We start from the raw sequence: 20,473 nt of genomic DNA on the forward strand, positions 1-20,473 counted from the left end.
TAGAGTCAGCAGAATCGAGGTAAGGTCACGAGAGGCTAGGCTAAAATGCAGTCCTGGCAATGAAGTTTCAGTTAAAGGACAGATAGGAAAGGTTTAGGGGGCAGAAGATAAGCATAAGAGTGGGAAGAGAAAAGTAGCAGCAGGAAAAAGAATAAGGGTGCCACCTAGTGGCCAGTTGTATGTTTGCAGGGACAGACAGCAGAGCAGGGGGCTAAGCACAAAAGACACAAGAGAGTGGAGTTCAGCAAGAAACAATCAGAGCAAGGGAAGAACTAACAGGTAAGTCAGTAGGTTAGAGAAGGTGTATTAGATAGTCAGCTAGTGTATTGAAATAAAGTAAGTAGAAAAGCTAGAGTCAGCAGAATCGAGGTAAGGTACGAGAGGCTAGGCTAAAATGCAGTTCTGGAAAAAAAGTTTCAGTTAAAGGACAGATAGGAAAGGTTTAGGGGGCAGAAGATAAGCATAAGAGTGGGAAGAGAAAAGTAGCAGCAGGAAAAGAATAAGGGTGCCACCTAGTGGCCAGTTGTATGTTTGCAGGGACAGACAGCAGAGCAGGGGCTAAGCACAAAAGACACAAGAGAGTGGAGTTCAGCAGGAAACAATCAGAGCAAGGGAAGAACTAACAGGTAAGTCAGTAGGTTAGAGAAGGTGTATTAGATAGTCAGCTAGTGTATTGAAATAAAGTAAGTAGAAAAGCTAGAGTCAGCAGAATCGAGGTAAGTGAGAGGCTAGGCTAAAATGCAGTTCTGGAAAAAAGTTTCAGTTAAAGGACAGATAGGAAAGGTTTAGGGGCAGAAGATAAGCATAAGAGTGGGAAGAGAAAAGTAGCAGCAGGAAAAGAATAAGGGTGCCACCTAGTGGCCAGTTGTATGTTTGCAGGGACAGACAGCAGAGCAGGGGCTAAGCACAAAAGACACAAGAGAGTGGAGTTCAGCAAGAAACAATCAGAGCAAGGGAAGAACTAACAGGTAAGTCAGTAGGTTAGAGAAGGTGTATTAGATAGTCAGCTAGTGTATTGAAATAAAGTAAGTAGAAAAGCTAGAGTCAGCAGAATCGAGGTAAGGTCGAGAGGCTAGGCTAAAATGCAGTTCTGGAAAAAAGTTTCAGTTAAAGGACAGATAGGAAAGGTTTAGGGGCAGAAGATAAGCATAAGAGTGGGAAGAGAAAAGTAGCAGCAGGAAAAGAATAAGGGTGCCACCTGGCCAGTTGTATGTTTGCAGGGACAGACAGCAGAGCAGGGGCTAAGCACAAAAGACACAAGAGAGTGGAGTTCAGCACGAAACAATCAGAGGAAGGGAAGAACTAACAGGTAAGTCAGTAGGTTAGAGAAGGTGTATTAGATAGTCAGCTAGTGTATTGAAATAAAGTAAGTAGAAAAGCTAGAGTCAGCAGAATCGAGGTAAGGTCCGAGAGGCTAGGCTAAAATGCAGTCCTGGAAAAAAAGTTTGAGTTAAAGGACAGATAGGAAAGGTTTAGGGGCAGAAGATAAGCATAAGAGTGGGAAGAGAAAAGTAGCAGCAGGAAAAGAATAAGGGTGCCACCTAGTGGCCAGTTGTATGTTTGCAGGGACAGACAGCAGAGCAGGGGCTAAGCACAAAGACACAAGAGAGTGGAGTTCAGCAAGAAACAATCAGAGCAAGGGAAGAACTAACAGGTAAGTCAGTAGGTTAGAGAAGGTGTATTAGATAGTCAGCTAGTGTATTGAAATAAAGTAAGTAGAAAAGCTAGAGTCAGCAGAATCGAGGTAAGGTACGAGAGGCTAGGCTAAAATGCAGTTCTGGAAAAAGTTTCAGTTAAAGGACAGATAGGAAAGGTTTAGGGGCAGAAGATAAGCATAAGAGTGGGAAGAGAAAAGTAGCAGCAGGAAAAGAATAAGGGTGCCACCTAGTGGCCAGTTGTATGTTTGCAGGGACAGACAGCAGAGCAGGGGCTAAGCACAAAAGACACAAGAGAGTGGAGTTCAGCAGGAAACAATCAGAGCAAGGGAAGAACTAACAGGTAAGTCAGTAGGTTAGAGAAGGTGTATTAGATAGTCAGCTAGTGTATTGAAATAAAGTAAGTAGAAAAGCTAGAGTCAGCAGAATCGAGGTAAGGTACGAGAGGCTAGGCTAAAATGCAGTTCTGGAAAAAAAGTTTCAGTTAAAGGACAGATAGGAAAGGTTTAGGGGGCAGAAGATAAGCATAAGAGTGGGAAGAGAAAAGTAGCAGCAGGAAAAGAATAAGGGTGCCACCTAGTGGCCAGTTGTATGTTTGCAGGGACAGACAGCAGAGCAGGGGGCTAAGCACAAAAGACACAAGAGAGTGGAGTTCAGCAAGAAACAATCAGAGCAAGGGAAGAACTAACAGGTAAGTCAGTAGGTTAGAGAAGGTGTATTAGATAGTCAGCTAGTGTATTGAAATAAAGTAAGTAGAAAAGCTAGAGTCAGCAGAATCGAGGTAAGGTACGAGAGGCTAGGCTAAAATGCAGTTCTGGAAAAAAAGTTTCAGTTAAAGGACAGATAGGAAAGGTTTAGGGGCAGAAGATAAGCATAAGAGTGGGAAGAGAAAAGCAGCAGCAGGAAAAGAATAAGGGTGCCACCTAGTGGCCAGTTGTATGTTTGCAGGGACAGACAGCAGAGCAGGGGCTAAGCACAAAAGACACAAGAGAGTGGAGTTCAGCAGGAAACAATCAGAGCAAGGGAAGAACTAACAGGTAAGTCAGTAGGTTAGAGAAGGTGTATTAGATAGTCAGCTAGTGTATTGAAATAAAGTAAGTAGAAAAGCTAGAGTCAGCAGAATCGAGGTAAGGTACGAGAGGCTAGGCTAAAATGCAGTTCTGGAAAAAAAGTTTCAGTTAAAGGACAGATAGGAAAGGTTTAGGGGCAGAAGATAAGCATAAGAGTGGGAAGAGAAAAGTAGCAGCAGAAAAGAATAAGGGTGCCACCTAGTGGCCAGTTGTATTTGCAGGGACAGACAGCAGAGCAGGGGCTAAGCACAAAAGACACAAGAGAGTGGAGTTCAGCAAGAAACAATCAGAGCAAGGGAAGAACTAACAGGTAAGTCAGTAGGTTAGAGAAGGTGTATTAGATAGTCAGCTAGTGTATTGAAATAAAGTAAGTAGAAAAGCTAGAGTCAGCAGAATCGAGGTAAGGTACGAGAGGCTAGGCTAAAATGCAGTTCTGGAAAAAAGTTTCAGTTAAAGGACAGATAGGAAAGGTTTAGGGGGCAGAAGATAAGCATAAGAGTGGGAAGAGAAAAGTAGCAGCAGGAAAAAGAATAAGGGTGCCACCTAGTGGCCAGTTGTATGTTTGCAGGGACAGACAGCAGAGCAGGGGGCTAAGCACAAAAAGGGAAAAAGAGGATACAGTGTGATGTGCTAGCAAACAGAGATAGTTAAGGTAGATTGGGATAGGAATTTAAATTGAGGTATATATGGTGGGTGGGAAAAATATGTAGGCTGCTGGTAATTCAGGAGGGATGCTTAACCTGAGATACAAAAGTAGAGCAAGTCTGGTCAAACAACGTAACTTAGCATACTTAAAATCTCTTAGTAAGTCGGTCTCTCTTGGTAGTGTAGGGTATGGGTTCAGTTGTTGAGGTTCCTTAAATTTCAGGTGGATGGTGGGCAGGAAAAAAGTTTTCTTGAGTTTAACAGTTGACCACTCTCAATCAGTGCTAGTATCACTGGCCCCCGACTTCAAAAAGCTCCAGGTTCTGTTTTCACATCCAGGAACTAAAACAGGTACATCTACTCAGGACCAGCCTTTGCCATCTCTCAATCTTTTAGATTCTCTTGACCAAGCTGAAAGTGTATGCACCACTGGCACAATGCAGGAAAAAGATTAGTTATACAGAAACCCAAACTCGGCTCTCCACTACTTTCAACCACATATGGAAAATATGAAGGATATCGCCACTTTTTATCCTGCTGATTCAGAACATCACGAATAAAACAAAGGAGACCAAAGTACTGACCAGTGACCTGCTCAATTTCTAGCCCAAACTCATTGTGCTTTCCCTGAAACCTATACCTACTTCAACAATAAAAAAAAACTACTGCTCAGATTAAAACACGACTCCACAACTGCAAATAAACTCCCACCTCAATATCTGAAAATCACTGCTGACTCTGTTGCCTATCCAATTACTATAAACAGACATTGTCAGAATCAATAGTCCCTACTGTATGGAAACTATCACACAACTCCAGTACATAATGGAAGAAACTCCTCTGAAATAACCAACTTTCTCCCCATATCCATATTACCTCCCATATCTAAAATTCTCGAAAGGTGCGTCAACCAACAGTTAATGAAATACCTACTGCACAACTTGTTTACACATACACAGCATGGTTCCAACCAGGATACAGTACATCTAGAGCCCTATTATCCCTCACAGGCACCACAAACAGGGGCAGAGATGAAGGACACTTTGTATCCTCAGTGTTCCTTGATCTCTCTAAAGCCTTTGAAATGGTTTCACAACCCTTACTCCTCGTATGCTCCCCTACTACAGTTAATTGGTTCCAAAGCTACCTACTGAATAGGAAGCAAGCCGTTAATGATCTGACCATCTCTCCCCCTTTCTACACAACCGAACAGGAGTCTCTCAAGGATCAAGCCTAGGTCCCTTACTGTTTAACATATTCACAAATAACTTACCTACCTCCTCCTCCCCTGAAACATTGATTCAGTATGCAGATGATTTTGCCATAATCTGCACTCCTCATACACTCCCAAGACTACTCAAGAACACTCAAAAATCATTCACAGCTATTGAACAATCACTCTCAGATGCACAACTTTTTCTGAACCCCCCCCTAAAAACAAACTTACTGTATATCACCGTAAAAATATCACCCTCAGCCCTGACCAATTTAACATCCGCGCATCCAACAATATTATCATAGAAAGAATGCAAGAAACAAAATTACTGGGTGTAATTAATTGACAAACTCACCTTTGACCTACATATCTAGAAAAACATAAAGAAAACCCACAAAAACTAGGACTTCTCTACAGAAATAGAGAATTCCTTGCTACAACAACCAGAACTACCCTAGCAAAAACTTTCCTTCTCCCTACCCTATTTTACAGTTCCTGTATGCTCAACAACCTACAAATCTCCACCAATACAAAAATGGAACAGAAAGTCGCTAAGTTTGCCACTAATTCCAAATACCACACACACCACGCACTTCTGGAACTAAATTGGGTTGAACTATCCAAGTAACTAACTTATACCCAGCTAACTATTATACATAACAATCTTCAAACCCACTACTTGCCCTGCCCTGAACAAGCTTATCAAACAGTACACACCAAGCAGATCTCTCAGATCCGAAGACAAAAACCTGCTACAAATCTCCAAACCATCAAAATGGCCAGGCCAGGATCTCTACTCATACGTCTCTAAGCTTTGGAGTTCCCTCTCTCTCCCTTCAACCCTTAGATCAACCCCTAGCCTGTCACTCTAAAGCCATTCTAAAACAACACCTTAGCAAGTCATGGTTCTGCTCATGTCTAACCCCAGGTTAAGTCCCCTCTTAGTATGAATTCATTATCTCCTCAACTAAGCAACAACTTCCAAAAAAACTGTTTGCTCCACCGCAAAAATGACACAATGTACCAGTATAAGCACACTTTATTCTCTAGCGCCTCGGCTACAATAAGCGTTCAAGGAGTAACAAATCATATGCACAAATAGTTTATATAATACCAGCTATCCTAATCATTCAATCACACAATCAATTAAGTACAGCAATTAATATATTCTTAAAAAGACAATACTTCAAATTAAACTTTTCCAACAACAGTCAGTGTTCAAACCTTTACGAATTAAAGTCTCATATTTTAATATAAAAATCGTTTCTTTTTTTAAAGGCATATTTTTTATTATATCATCACTAATTTCATTAGTAAAAATCTGTTCTGAAACAGTAGCTTTTAAACTGTCACATTTACCCCCATGAAATTCAAAAAAATGTTGAGCTAAGGGACTCTCCAATGTATTTGCCCTTATATCCCTTAAATGATCCAAAAAGCTGGTATAAAAAATATATTTTGCATTTTTGGGAATTTAAAAAATTATGTGGAACTTAATGAACTAACTGAAAAGAAATTGATTTTTTTCCTACAAAAGAGGTAGGAACATCAAGGGCATGGTAGTGCATACAAAATTCCATAAACCTGATGAGAGAATATATGATCAAATTGTTGCTAAGGGTATGGCACCATGTGGAAAATGTAAAAGATGTCTTTATGTAACCAGCTTTTTTTCACAGATAAATGGTATTGTTTTTAAACCAAATGGTTGTTTTAATTGTAGAAAAGAATGAGTTATTTATGCCATTAGATGTGGTTCTGAAAAATTTTACATTGGTCAAACTAAGAGAATGTTTAAGACCAGAATAATGGAGCATTTAAGGGACATAAGGGCAAATAAATTGGAGAGTCCCTTAGCTCAACATGTTTTTGAATTTCATGGGGGTAAATGTGACAGTTTAAAAGCTACAGATTTTTACTAATGAAATTAGCGATGGTATAATAAAAAATATGCTTTTAAAAAAATAAACAATGGTGTTATATAAACTATTTGTGCATATGATTTGTTACTCCTTGAAGGCTTATTGTAGCCAAGGCGCTAGAGAATAAAGTGTGCTTATACTGGTACGTTGTGTCATTTTTGTGGTGGAGCAAACAGTTTTTTTTGGAAGTTGTTGCTTAGTTGTTTCGTTTTTATGGCCAGTGATCCAGCTATTAACATTCCAAGGATCTTTAGAGAGGATAATCCCAGTACCTCTCAACAAACTCTTGATGGTTTTATTAATACTACTTCGGAGCGCATTTCTGATCTACCTGAAAGGAGTGGGGTGAATGACAATGGTTCGGGTGTTCCAGTTTGGGAGTGCTTTTTGGCTGAAACACGTAACAAACGAGCAAATAATCCATTTGCACATGTCGGCAAGCGCTCCATGGATAACCCTCCAGAGGTAAAAACACTCATCTCTAAGCTCAGTAATTTAATGGATAAAGAAATGCTCACATTCTATAATTACACAAGCCTGCAGCGGTACTTAGATTTAGAAATAGTACCACGAGGTTTAAGAGCAGTTAAATTTCCATCAGAGCCATTTGTAGGGACGTGTGCGACGGATAAAGCTTTCCAAAAGAGATGGGAGAAAGCAGCACATCATTGTTCGATAGAATGGCTTAATATTCTCATTGAGCGTGACATTATCAAACTTTCTAATATAAAAAAAGAAATTAGTATGATTTGCACTAATTTGATGTCCATCATAGACGGGGCTAAATTTGAGTCCTGTCTTACTGATATTCAGGATAAACTTAATCAACATGAAAAACAAGTTTTAGAACAGAAGATGCGTAAGATACAAAGAGACCTTCAAGATTTTGAAAAAGGCACAACCTTCTTTGGGGGATCCAATCAGCGATCTCACTCTAAAGTGGGCCGTTACAATGCAAGCGGCCGTCAGAAGGAAAGAACTGGTAGTACAACCAATGCTAACGTGATGGTTAATGGGAATACTAGACATTATAGTGATAGTGACATTAATATTGATTTTCCACCTTTGCCATCTCCGGTGGATGAATGTTACTTCTCTGAACATTTTCGTCCACAAAGAGCATATGGGAGGCAACAAAAAAGAAGCTATGCGGAGCAGGAACAACAAAAAGGAGGGCCCCCATGCCAGTGGCGTGAAAATAAAAGGACTAAATGGTACTAGTTTTTATTCTGAATTTAATTCAGTTATTAATTTATCTTGTTGTTATATCAATGACAGCATTATTTCTGTTTTAAATCATAGTTTAAAATTTGTACCGACTGTTCTGCCGAAAAAATATGAATGTAAAGTTGAGTTATTCAGGTTTGTACGAAAATTACAACTCTGGTATTATTTTCAATATCTTTCTGTTAAGAATACTGGGATGGAAACTGTCTTGAATAACTCTCAGAGTATTGATAGTTCTAGTGTAGAATCTAGTAATAGTGATTCCTTTATATCTTGTGATAGTAATTTTAATGCTTATTGTGCTTTAGATACATCTGTGGTAAATACCAAAAGTATGTTCATGCCCCCTTTTGTGCATGAAGGTATAAAAAACTTTCAAGCTATGATTAATTTTGAAATTGATTTGTTATTAAATAGTCTGGATAAGACAAAAGTGGATTTTAATTTGTCAAAAAATGAATGGTTTGAATTAATGAATTTTTCTAAACAATGGGATTTAGTTGTAAAATCCTCAGATAAAGGAAATAAAATAATTATTACGCATTATACCCAGTATTATAAGATGCGTGTAGATTTATTAGGAGATCATTCTATATATTGTGAAGTCTCTGAAGATGCTATTAAACAGGCAAAAAAATAATTACATAAGTTTAATACAGAGAGGTCTGAGACTAGGATATTGGCTAGATACAGATGTCAAAAATAAATTGGACATTGAAAATTCTGGTGAAGCTTATTTTTACTGCCTACCTACGATCCACAAAGATGCTAGGTATCCCCCAGGTAGACCGATTGTTTCGGCTAGTAATTATTTTCTACACAACCTGGAAGTTGTTCTACATCAAGTGTTATTTGAGGAAGCTCGGAAACTTCCTTCTTATATACAGGATTCCTTTGATTTTCTTAACAAAATCAAAGATGTTATTTGAAATGATAATATGTATTGGGTTACATTGGATGTTAAAAGTCTCTATACCAATATTAGACATTCTTTTGGAATAGAGGCTTTGAATAAACAGATGGGAGATTATCCATTGACGCATTATGTTTCTGATTTAGTTAAATTTCGTTTAGAAAATAATTATTTTTATTTTGAAAATAAAATTTTCCATCAAATTCAAGACACCGCGATGGGTGCCGCATTTGCACCAATGTATGCAAATATTTTTATGGGATTGGTGGAACAAGAGTATATTTATACTCATTTTTTTGATAATAATTATGTTAAATTTTATTTTAGATTTATTGATGACAATTTTTCTATGTGATGGGGGCAAATCTTGGGTGGATAAGTTTGTACAAGATATTCAATTGAACAGATTTGGTATATCCTTTGATGGAATACAATGTGGATCTAAAGTTTATTTTTTAGATATTAATTTACAGGGAATTGTAGGTAAGCCTATTGTTATAGGCATTCATAGGAAGTTTGACTGTACAAATGAATTTTTAATGGGAACCAATTGCCATCCTAGGCACACTATTGAAGCTTTGCCTTATGGAGAATTTTTTTAGAATTTCTCATATTTGTAGTGATGATATCATCTTCCTGAATGAAATCAGATACACCAAAGATATGTTTAAAAGAAGACAATATGATAGTCAATTAATTGATTTAGGGATTGAGAAAATATTTGATAAAAGATTTAATACTGGAATAAATTGTAGAAATAATAATAATCATAAATATGTTATTAATTATAAGGGAATGGAGGAGATATTTATGGTGTCTACCTTTAATATATGTAGTGAAAATATCAAAAAATATATTTTGCATTTTTGGGAATTTTTTAAAAATTATGTGGAACTTAATGAACTAACTGAAAAGAAGTTGATTTTTTCCTACAAAAGAGGTAGGAACATCAAGGACATGGTAGTGCATACGAAATTCCATAAATCTGATGAGAGAATATATGATCAAATTGTTGTTAAGGGTATGGCACCATGTGGAAAATGCAAAAGTTGTCCTTATGTAACCAGCTTTTTTCACAGATAAATGGTATTGTTTTTAAACCAAATGGTTGTTTTAATTGTAGAACAGAACAAGTTATTTATGCCATTAGATGTGGTTGTGAAAAACTGTACATTGGTCAAACTAACAGAATGTTTAAGACCAGAATAATGGAGCATTTAAGGGACATAAGGGCAAATAAATTAGAGAGTCTCTTAGCTCAACATTTTTTTGAATTTCATGGGGGTAAATGTGACAGTTTAAAAGCTACTGTTTTAGAACAGATTTTTACTAATGAAATTAGTGATGGTATAATAAAAAATATGCTTTTAAAAAAAGAAACAATTTTTATATTAAAATATGAGACTTTAATTCCTAAAGGTTTGAACACTGACTGTTGTTGGAAAAGTTTAATTTGAAGTATTGTCTTTTTAAGAATATATGAATTGCTGTACTTAATTGATTGTGTGATTGAATGATTAGGATAGCTGGTGTTATATAAACTATTTGTACATATGATTTGTTACTCCTTGAAGGCTTATTGTAGCCGAGGCGCTAGAGAATAAAGTGTGCTTATACTGGTACGTTGTGTCATCATTATCTCCTCAGCCTACTTTATCCCCCGTATACCTACAAAGCCTCAACAACATTTCCCCCCCTTTCCCTAACACGAGTTCCACACTTCTTGCTTTCTCTCAATCCCCCTATATTCATACATCGATAAATTTACTATGAAATATTTCTTCCATACAATCCAAGCCCTTATACAAACTAGTTGTTGACCTGTTCTCATGCTAACATGATGCTGCGTACACCTATTATTCTCTTCAAGTAAGCTTCTGTGGATACAAGATTACTGTTTTTAAAAAGTTATACTTGCATATTAAGCAAAACCCTAAGCAAGTGATCATCTCTTATTTTAAACCCTAACAGAATATATTGTGTTTAACTAACACTACTGTTATATATTTGTAAACTGCCCCTGTTTGACATAAATTGTAATCTTCACATCTATGTTCTTAAATGTATTGTGAAAACCCTAACACTATTTGTTGTAAACAGTGCCTATTTTTGTAAATATTTCTTGTTGTTAACTTTGTAATTTTTCTTTTTTGCAAATGTACCTAATGTCTTTTTGTGGAGCTTTTCTCCCCGGGCCTCCACTGAAAATTATAAGTTATGTACTAACCATAGCTTGGTACCTGTGTTGTCCATTTTTATTCTTCCTCATGATTGAACTACAGATCTGACCCTCAGACCTGACTCGGATGTATTTTTACAGACTTGGGTTCCAGCTTCTAGCTCCTTCCACTACCCACAATGCTCCACATTGCACCCAACCTCCTCAGACTAAGTTTGCTGCTCACATTTTCTTACATGCTAAAAACGCTTAATAAGCAGATAAGGAAAGAAAAAGGAAACCAGAGATTCAAACAAGGGAAAGTAGCATCCCTATAAAAAATGCCATAGATCCTCTAGGAACTCCTAGGATGAGGGAAGGTGAGGAAGAAAGAAAATGGATAACAAGATACCAAGTTATGGGAAGTACATAACTTACAAATCTGATGTCATCCTTTTCATTCTTCCTCACGACTGGGTCAGAGTTCCCAGCTACGTAACTCACATGTAGCTTCAAGGACGGATATGCTGAAGTGCTGTTGAACCAAATGAAGCTCTGCTTCTGGAGACAATGACCAATTTGTAATGTGTCTCAAAGGTATGAGATTTAGACAAAGTAGGGGAGCAGAGTGAGCCAGAGTATAGTGAGGGCAAACGGAGCAGGCTGGTCTCTCTCAGAGATGAGTGCAAAGAAAAACAATCAGTATGAGAAGTGGAAAGCTTGCAGCTGTAAGGTAAGTGAAAGGAGGAGAAATCAAGGAAGAGGTAGAGGCAGAAAGGTAAGAGTGTAAACAGATAGTTGCAGAAACACTACTTTTATGGTCTTGGTGTGTAAGTAAATCACCAAAGGAAGGAAAATCTATTTGGGGACGCAATACACCAAAATGGTACTACCTTACTTTACAGGAATTCCAATGAGGAGTCAGATTTATTTGGGACAGGATATTGCATGTGTAATGTCAGTTGCACCACCTAGAGGTGACAGACAAAGCTATAGTTGCCTGGGGTGGGGGAGAGCCATTCAGGTGTGCACGCCAGCCAAAACAACGTTTAAAAAATAACTAGGAAAAGTACCAAATTTGCTAATAAGCATTGTAAACATCCAGTCACCTATGCTGACTTTTCTGGTGGGTATCCTTATTAAAAAAGTGTTATTCTTGGCTTGAAATAACTGTAGGAAGAAACCGGACTATAGCAATGGTTTTATTTGGCAATGTTGCAGGTGCTTTTGGGGGGGGGGGGGCTTATGAACTGTGATGATAAAGGCAGACCAAGTGTGTTGTCAGCGTGCACACTGAAAAGAAGCTGGGGAGAGCTTCCTCACCACATGCAGGCCAAAATAACTGTTTAAAAAATGCAGTCTGTAATCCATTTAGCTAGTGTAACTCTGGATACTGCAAGGCCTAGACAATTGGAGGAAAAGAACACAAACAACTGATCAGATTTCCTACACTGATTAGTTCTTTGAAGATAAAAATGTAACTGCCTGTGAACATCAAGAGGTAACAAAGTAATCACCCTTACTGGCAAAATTTGGAAAGAAAACTGGCAGTTGTATTAATTGGTTGATGTTAGATTCTGTAGCTACTTTGGTCATGAAAGATGGATTTGCATAAAGGAAAACTATCTTTATGAAAAAAGATATACAGTGGCTTTGAAGAAAGAGCCTGAATCTCTGAAATTCTTTTAGCTGATGTGATGGCCATCAAAAAGACAGTTTTTCAAGAAAGATAGTTGGTTCAAAAGGCTTTTCAGTTAGACTGGAGGATAACTGTGAGATCCCAAGGGGAAATGGGCCCTTAATTTCAAGTCTAAGAAGGAAAACTCCCTTTATAAAGGCATAAAGGGTTTGCATAATCTAGACATGGACAGGGGTCCTGAAGAATCTCAAGCATGAAAATGGATATTACTGCCATCTGAAGTTTGATTGTGGAAAAAATAGCCCCTTCCTTGAAAAGGGAAGTAAGAAAAAGAAGGGTGGTTGAAAATGAAGCTGAGAAAGGATCAATGTTCTCTTTATGGGCCCAAATGGCAAATCTTTTCTATTTGCTTTTGTATACCTTCTTACTTGAAGCTTTCTGAGAAGCCAAAACTATATCACAAACAGGGAAAGGGAGCCTGTACCTTTTAATAATCATTGCAATTGGAGAAACCAAGTGGTCAGTTTGAGGGTGGTTAGATTCTGATGCAGACCTTCTTGATGGGCGAGAAAGGAGTTTTGTCTGGCTTCCAGTATCCGTGGAGGATATTTTAGGTGAGACCAAAGGAAGGGGAACCATACCAGATGAAGCCTGTTGGGGGCAATGAGTCCTTCACCCTTTTTGCTTTCTGTAGAAACTTCAGGATCAGTGGTAACAGGGGGTTAAGCATAAAGGAGATGAGAGGTCCAATCATGAACTAGAGCAGCCCTCCAGGACTTCCCAGGAGGGGAGATTAGAGCGAATTACCTGCTGCACTTGTTGTTTTGCAGGGAAACAAAGATGTTGCTGGCCAAATAGCCCCAGTGGTTGAAAATCAAATTCACTACTGATGGATTGAGGGATCATTCGTGAGAGATCAGAATGGACCTGCTGAGTTTGTCTGGAAGAACATTGGCCTTCCCTGGTATATATGAGTTGCAATCAGAAATCGGTCTGAAGATATCACCCATTCCCAGACCCTCACGGCCTCCCTGCACAGAGGATATGATCAGGTTCCTCCTTGTTTGCTGATGTACCAGACTGCTGACATGTCTGTGTGAACTGCAATAGTTTCTAAAGGGAGAATGTCCTGAAAGGCTTGCAATGTTAGGAGGACCGCTCTCATCTCCAGAACACTGACATGCAACCTGGTGTCTCTATTGTAGTCCATGTGCCTTGGACCATCCTTTCCTTGAATGTCCCCTCACCCTAGTTGGGAAGCATCCACAGTCACAGTGGCTGTGGGGAAGGGAAGAAAAAACAGCCTGCAGAGGAGCAAGTCATCTCAAAAAATCCACCATAGTAAGTGCATCGTGCAAATGGGTGTACAGATAGAGGTTGAAAAAACAGACCATTGAACAGCTCGCACAGAAAAATCATGCTAACAGGACAAGACTGATGGCAACCACCATAGATCCATGAGCTTTAAGTATTAACCTCGCCGGTGGAGATGGGAGGTCTAGAATAGTCTGTACTTGTTCTCTCAGTGTCTGAATGCAATGGGGGGACAAAGGCGCTACTTGATTTGTTGTGTCCAGAAGAACACCAGTGAATTCCAGCTTTAGACCTGGGGTAGAAGAGATTTTTCCAGACTTATAGTGATGCCTAGGGAACTGGAAATTTTAAACAAATAATCCCTAACTTGAATAAGGTGATGCCTAGCTGGGGCAGTTAGAAACCAGTCATCTAAGTACGGAAACACTCAGAATCCCTACAGTTTGAGATGAGCTGCAACTACTGCCATACATTCGGTACACATCTTGGGGGCTGTGGTGAGAGTCCAAAGGGCAGAACTCAGAATTGGAAGTGAACATCTCCCAGCAAAAAGTGCAGATGACTTCAGGACTGACTGCCCATCTTGATGTGGTAGTACATATCCTTCCAAGTCTATTGAGCACAACCAATCATCCTTCCATAGTAGTGGTAGAGCAGACTCAATTGTGACCATCCTCTTCACACACTGGTTTAATTTGCTTAGATCCAGGATTGGTCTTAGGTCCCTGGTTTTGTTTGGCACTAAAAAGAAGTGGGAGTACGTTCCAAATCCTCTTTGTCCAGTGGGGACCTTTTGGATGACTCTTTCTTGCAGTTTTTGGATTTCTCATACTGCGTACGCCCTTTGATTGGGTGGAACATTGGGGAGTTTCCTCTATTTTACTGGAGGTGGAAGGGAAAAGGGAATATAGTAGCCTCTGGATATTATGCTCAACACCCATGTTCTTGTAGTTATCTTGGTCCAGTTACTTGGGTGTAGTGAAAACAACCTCTGACTGCCTACACAGTAGAACAGTCAGACAGCACTTCAGGAGCACTGGTAGGGCTCATCAGAGAAGGGTTCCCTGAAGCCCTGATTCTGCAGGTCCCCTCTACGTCTAGGGTGGCATCTCCAATTGAAACCTCCTCTTCCTCTGGGGAAAGAATGCCCACGTTGATACTGAAAAGACCCTTGAGATTTCCTGAACCAGGTTTTCTTAACTCCTAGCTGGTTACTAGAGAAAGTCCACTGAGGGGAAGAAAACTTAATCCCAACAGCAAATATGGTCTTTCCTTCCTTCTCGATGCAGATTAGTGTGTCTTTGATAGATGGCCCAAACAAAGATGAGCTATCAAAGGGAGCATTCATAAAAGAAGCCTTGAAGGGTTCTGCAAAGTCACAAAGCCTCATCTAGCCATGTCTCCTGATAGCAATGCCTGAGCCGGCTGCCAGGGAGGAACCCTCCACCAAATGGCAGATGAGCCTCATGGAGGAGTTAGACAGGGAAGAAAGAAAAGCCAACTGGGGAGATACTTTCTTGAAGACCTCCACCGACATGGTCTTTGCTAGAGAGACAGAAAGTTTTTTCACTAGATCTCTCTGCAGTCTAGTGAAATGTGCCAAATAATTTAAGGCTCTCAGCAAGAAAGTAGCTGAGGAGTAAATGTGCTTACCAAAACTGTCCAACGCTCTGGACTCCCTGTTCTGCAGATGAACATGAGCTGTCTTTGGCTATCTCTTTTTTGGTAGCTGCTGCCACAACCATACCATCTACTGGTATGCCCTTGGTCCAATGTAGATAGTTCTTTGGGGGGGGGGGTTTCTCTGGACGATTTGGTATTGATTTGATGGAGGGAGACTAAATCTAGAAGGTCATCCAAGACGTAGATGGACCCATCCTGAAAGACTCCAAAAACACAGACTCTTCAAATGAGGGACTTTGGGCTGCCCAGCCACCTTTTTTCTAAGGATCTCTAGTATGTCCCAAAGGAGACATCTTAAGATGGTGATTGTGGGGATCCCTCTCCCTCATTAAAGTCTGTGTCTTCTGTGAGAGACTCCATAGTGGAGTCTATGTGCCTCCTTTTGCATGTCTTCTTGCAATGAACCTTCAGGGGAGGTACTGGGAAAAGAGGGGGCTCCCTCTAGGGGCTTGACTTGGAAGCTTGGTGAGGCAGGTGGACCCTGGACAGGTATGATGGGCTCAGAAGTCAGATCCACTGAGGGATGACAGGAAGGATCACAGATCTGACAGGTCGGTTCTCTGTGAGAAGAAAATACCTTTTTCACCACCTGGAAGGCTGATAGACCTGGAGACAGCCTCTCAAAGCCAAAGCAGTTGAGCATGAAGGAGGAGAGACAACTATGGATCCAAAGTCTCCAGGGAGAATCGGACCCAAGCTGTCACGTGCCAAAGCGGAGAAGGGAAGGCTCCAATAAGGATGAAGCTGAACCCCTAACCCAGATCTGACACAGACATCACAGATCAGGGAACCACTCTGATCTGAAGATCTCGGAGTCAAGCCAGTCAGGGTAAAAGTCAGAATTGAGGGCAACTCTCTCGGGTGTCCATGATCCTGGGGCTCTGAAACAGGAGGTTGGATCGGAGAAGGGGATATGGCTTGGGACACCAAAGCACTCACAGATCTGAGACTGGATGGAGTAAGTAAAATCCCCATCTGAATCTGGGCCCTGAGGAACCTCATCAACTTGTCCATATCTATTTCAGAGAGCCTCCTGGAGGATCTGGGGAAGGTCACTGACTCTGGTCTTGAATGCCTGGTGGGAGTTTGCAAAATTTTTGGTGGTAAGGTCAGGGATACCGACCTAATGGACACATCAGGAATTTGGCTCCTGATTCTCGGATCTGAGGAACTGGAATCTCAGGAAGAAGCTGAAGGTCTGGGATGGATGTTGTTCTGGATCCAAAGGAGTCAAAGTAGGTCTCAGATCTGACAACTTTGAATCAGAGTGTTTCAACAATTTCGCAGGTGGCTCTGATGTGACCCACAAAGTCTTGTGAAGGTGTTTCTTTTGCTTTGAAGACCCAGGAGTAGTTTTTGAGGGGGGGTTGAGCCCCTGGTGAAGAGGAGGAAGAAGAAGACAACAATCCTCAAAGAAACAATTTGTTTCTGTGGTCGGCTATGGCCCTGGGATTGAACCCTTCACAGATGTCACAGGCTGATTGCAGGTGTTCTGCACCCAAGCAGTATACACTACTATGCATGTCGGAATGTGTAATTCTATGCCCACATTCCAAACTGTGCTTAAATCCAGAAGGCTTGTCAGACATGACAGAAAGAAACAAGTCAAGAAAAAAAACAGATAATAACCACAATACTACACAACTTCTACTTTACTACTTTGTTTTTTAAACAGGAAAGTGGAAGTTGTCTGTAATGGACCAGCAGAAAATAGCAGAAAAGTGAGAAAGTGCTAAGGTGCCAAAAAGAGTAAAAACCCTAATGCCAGAGAAAACTAGTGGGACGGGAGGTAGAGAGAAATAAAAGAACAAAAAAAAGTTGAAAAATATTTCACTTATCTGCCTAGCAAGGTAGAAATAACTATTGAAAAACTCAAGACAGGAGAACCATGTCTGTCAGTGATGGCAGCAAATAAGATCTGAGGAGGTTGGGTACAGTGCGGAGGATTGTGGGTAGTGGGAGAAACTTGAGGCTGGAACCCAAGTCTGTAAAAATGTGACCAAGTCAGATCAGAGGATTGGATCCATAACCCAATCATGAGGAAGAATGAAAAGGACAACATCCAATGGGGTTATTTTGACCTAGTCAGACTATCACAGTTAACAAATGTCAAATAAATAAATAAATACTTAAATATCCAATCATCCTTCTTCAATACGGGAATTATGAACTGAACCATGACCACCTGGAACATTGCCTGTTTGACATACTGATTGAGGAGACAGATACAAAATTAGTCTGAGGTCCCCTGTCTTCCTTGGAACTAAAAAGAACCTGGAATATACTCCAGATTCTAACTGGTCTGGAGGGACCACCTAGATGACTCTTGTTTAGCAACTTTAACACTTCGGTTTCTGTGGATTCCAATGGATCAGTTGGTGTATCAGGAATCTTCAATCTTTTCTTTGGGGAAGACAAAGAGAGAGTATGGTATAGCTTCTGGTGATTATTCTTCGTGTCCATGAATTGGACATTATGGTTTGCCAGGTTACAGGGCATAAGGTTAAGCATTCCACAAATGCCTGCAGAATGCAGCAGTCAGGCAACTGCTCAGGGACGCTGGCCAGGTTTCCCAGTGAAAGGGCTAGGGAACACCTGCTACTGCCTCTTGGGTGAAATCCATTTGGATTTCCTTCATCTCTACCTCAGGGAGGTCTATCTCCAGACGTGTCAATGTGAAAATCCTGTGATTTTTGAACCACAATCACATTTTCTTTCCTCCCCTTTGATTCCTGGAAAAGGATCTTCATGGAGTGGAGAAATAGTTTCCTAAGGCAGACAGGGTTTTACCATCTTGTTTGCTCCTGGTAAGCATTTCTTTTTCCTTAGGTCCAAACATAGTAAGCCACTGAAGGAGGCATTGGATGCCTCAATGCTTCCTGAAAAATCATGTAGCAGCATCCAGGCATGGTGCCCATGGTAATGCATGTATCAGCTGCTCTTGATATGCCATCTACTGTATTCAATAGCAGTCGCATGGCAATATTGGGAGTACATTGCAGAGTAGACATTTGGGTGTCCACCATTTTTTTGTATGTCCAACAGTAAGTTATCTAAAGGACTTGGCTAGCCCTTTGATCATGTCCCTTTGGAAATGAGTCAAATGTGCAAGGTAATTAAGCGCTCAAGTGGAAAAGTTGCTTAAGTGCAAGTCCGTATCCCTAGTATGTCCAACTCCCTAGACTCCCTGTTAGGAGGATGGGCAGAAGAAATTTCTTCAGATAGTTCTTTCTTTCTGACTGCTACTGCCACATGGCATCTACTGGAGGGTCTTTGGACCAATGCTTCCTGCCTTTTGAAGCTACTAGAATTCTGTCCTGTTTCACAGGAATGAGCTCTGCCATGTCAGATTCCTTCCAAGCCTTTTGTGCAATAAGGTCCATCAAGGAATCAGGAGGTAGGACCACACAGGCTGTAGATGGGCCAGACCCAAACACTTCAAGGAACATGGACTCATCAGAAGCAGGAAGTTTGGTGGACCATCTCTCCCACTGCTTCATCAATTCTAGTATGTCCCCAAAAGTGACATCCTTCACAGGGGACTTTGGGGATCCTTCTTCTATATCTAAGTCTGTGTCTTCACTGACAGACTCTGGCAAAGAGTCTATGTCCTTCTGTTTGCATGTCCTCTTTTGTGGAATGTGTCTCAGTGGTTCTGATGGAGAAGTGCCACAATCAGACAGTGAGCTCAGTGACGAGTTGCCTCAAAGCCAGTTGGGTCTGTCTGTCAACTTGAATGAGGCACAGGACCCCTTGGGAGTTGGGACAGATCTGAACTCTGTGCACGCACCTGTCTTCTTGGACCAGCCAAGGTCCTTTCCACAGCTGCAAAAGCCAACTCAGGCATTTGTGCCAAGGAAAAACTTCCTCTGTCATTTGACTTGGGGAGCTTCCCAATTCCAATACAAGTCGATGTACAACAAAAGGAGAAGCTATCAAAAGGGTAAAAGTTGGAGTAATCACATAAACACCAGCAAAATAATCATGAAACTCCAACTACCACAGCATAACAGGAACTTTATTAAATGGTTAAAAACAGGGTAAGCATTTTCACGGCTATTTGCCACCTCAACAGACCTAAATTCAATAAAATACAAACATTTATTTAACTAGTCAACATTAACATAACCAGTCAAAACAATGCATTAAATAAAGGATTTCTGCATGTCATCCAATTAGAAATCAAAAGGACAACACACACTTCTTTTCATAAATACAAAACAAACCAATCAAATCATTAAATGAAACCTCATATCAAAATGGACTTATCTGGATGCATTTACCCTACCTACTGCATCATAAAATAGTGAATGAGAATTAAGTATGGGCTTGAGCGATTCACAATCTATCAGCCCAGGGAACCCATCAGCTTGAAACTCAATGATCCATTTCAGCTTGCTCTTTTCTATTTATAAAATCACCTCCCCTGACACTTTCACTTAAGATCTCGAACATTAAAAACTTGAAAGCATGTTCATTACCATAATCGATTACATGCCTCATTAAGGCATTACTTTTATTACAGTTTTTCGTATCACTGATGTGTTCTAAAATTCTGGCTTTATAAGCCCAATTAGTCTTCCCTATATAGAAAGCACTATAGCATAAACATCTGGCATACTAAACCACATTCTGACTGTAATCAGCATAAAAATCAAACTCTACTTTATAACATGTTGATGGTTGTGAAATATATAAACATGTTTGAATGTGCTTACAAGCACTATATGCGTGGCATGGAAAACTACCCGTGCATTTAGATGTTAGACATATTAAAGTATCAGGTCTCTTACAGCAGAGTTCTCGTTTTAAGGATAAATTGTTCCTAAAAGAAAATTTATGTTCAGGACCTACTACTTTCTTAATATCTTTATCGGTCATTAAGATAGGCCTATTCCTAATGATAATATCACACACAATGTTAACATCACTAGAGTACGTTAGTAAAACTCTAGGATTACTGTGCTGGGAAGGCAGACTGCTATCACTCTCAGTAAGGCGACTATTACTAGAAAAATATGGCTTAGCTGT

This window comes from Protopterus annectens, chromosome 6.part0 (assembly GCF_019279795.1).
Source record: "Protopterus annectens isolate FY-2018-M chromosome 6.part0, PAN1.0, whole genome shotgun sequence".
NCBI classification, from domain to species: domain Eukaryota; kingdom Metazoa; phylum Chordata; order Ceratodontiformes; family Protopteridae; genus Protopterus; species Protopterus annectens.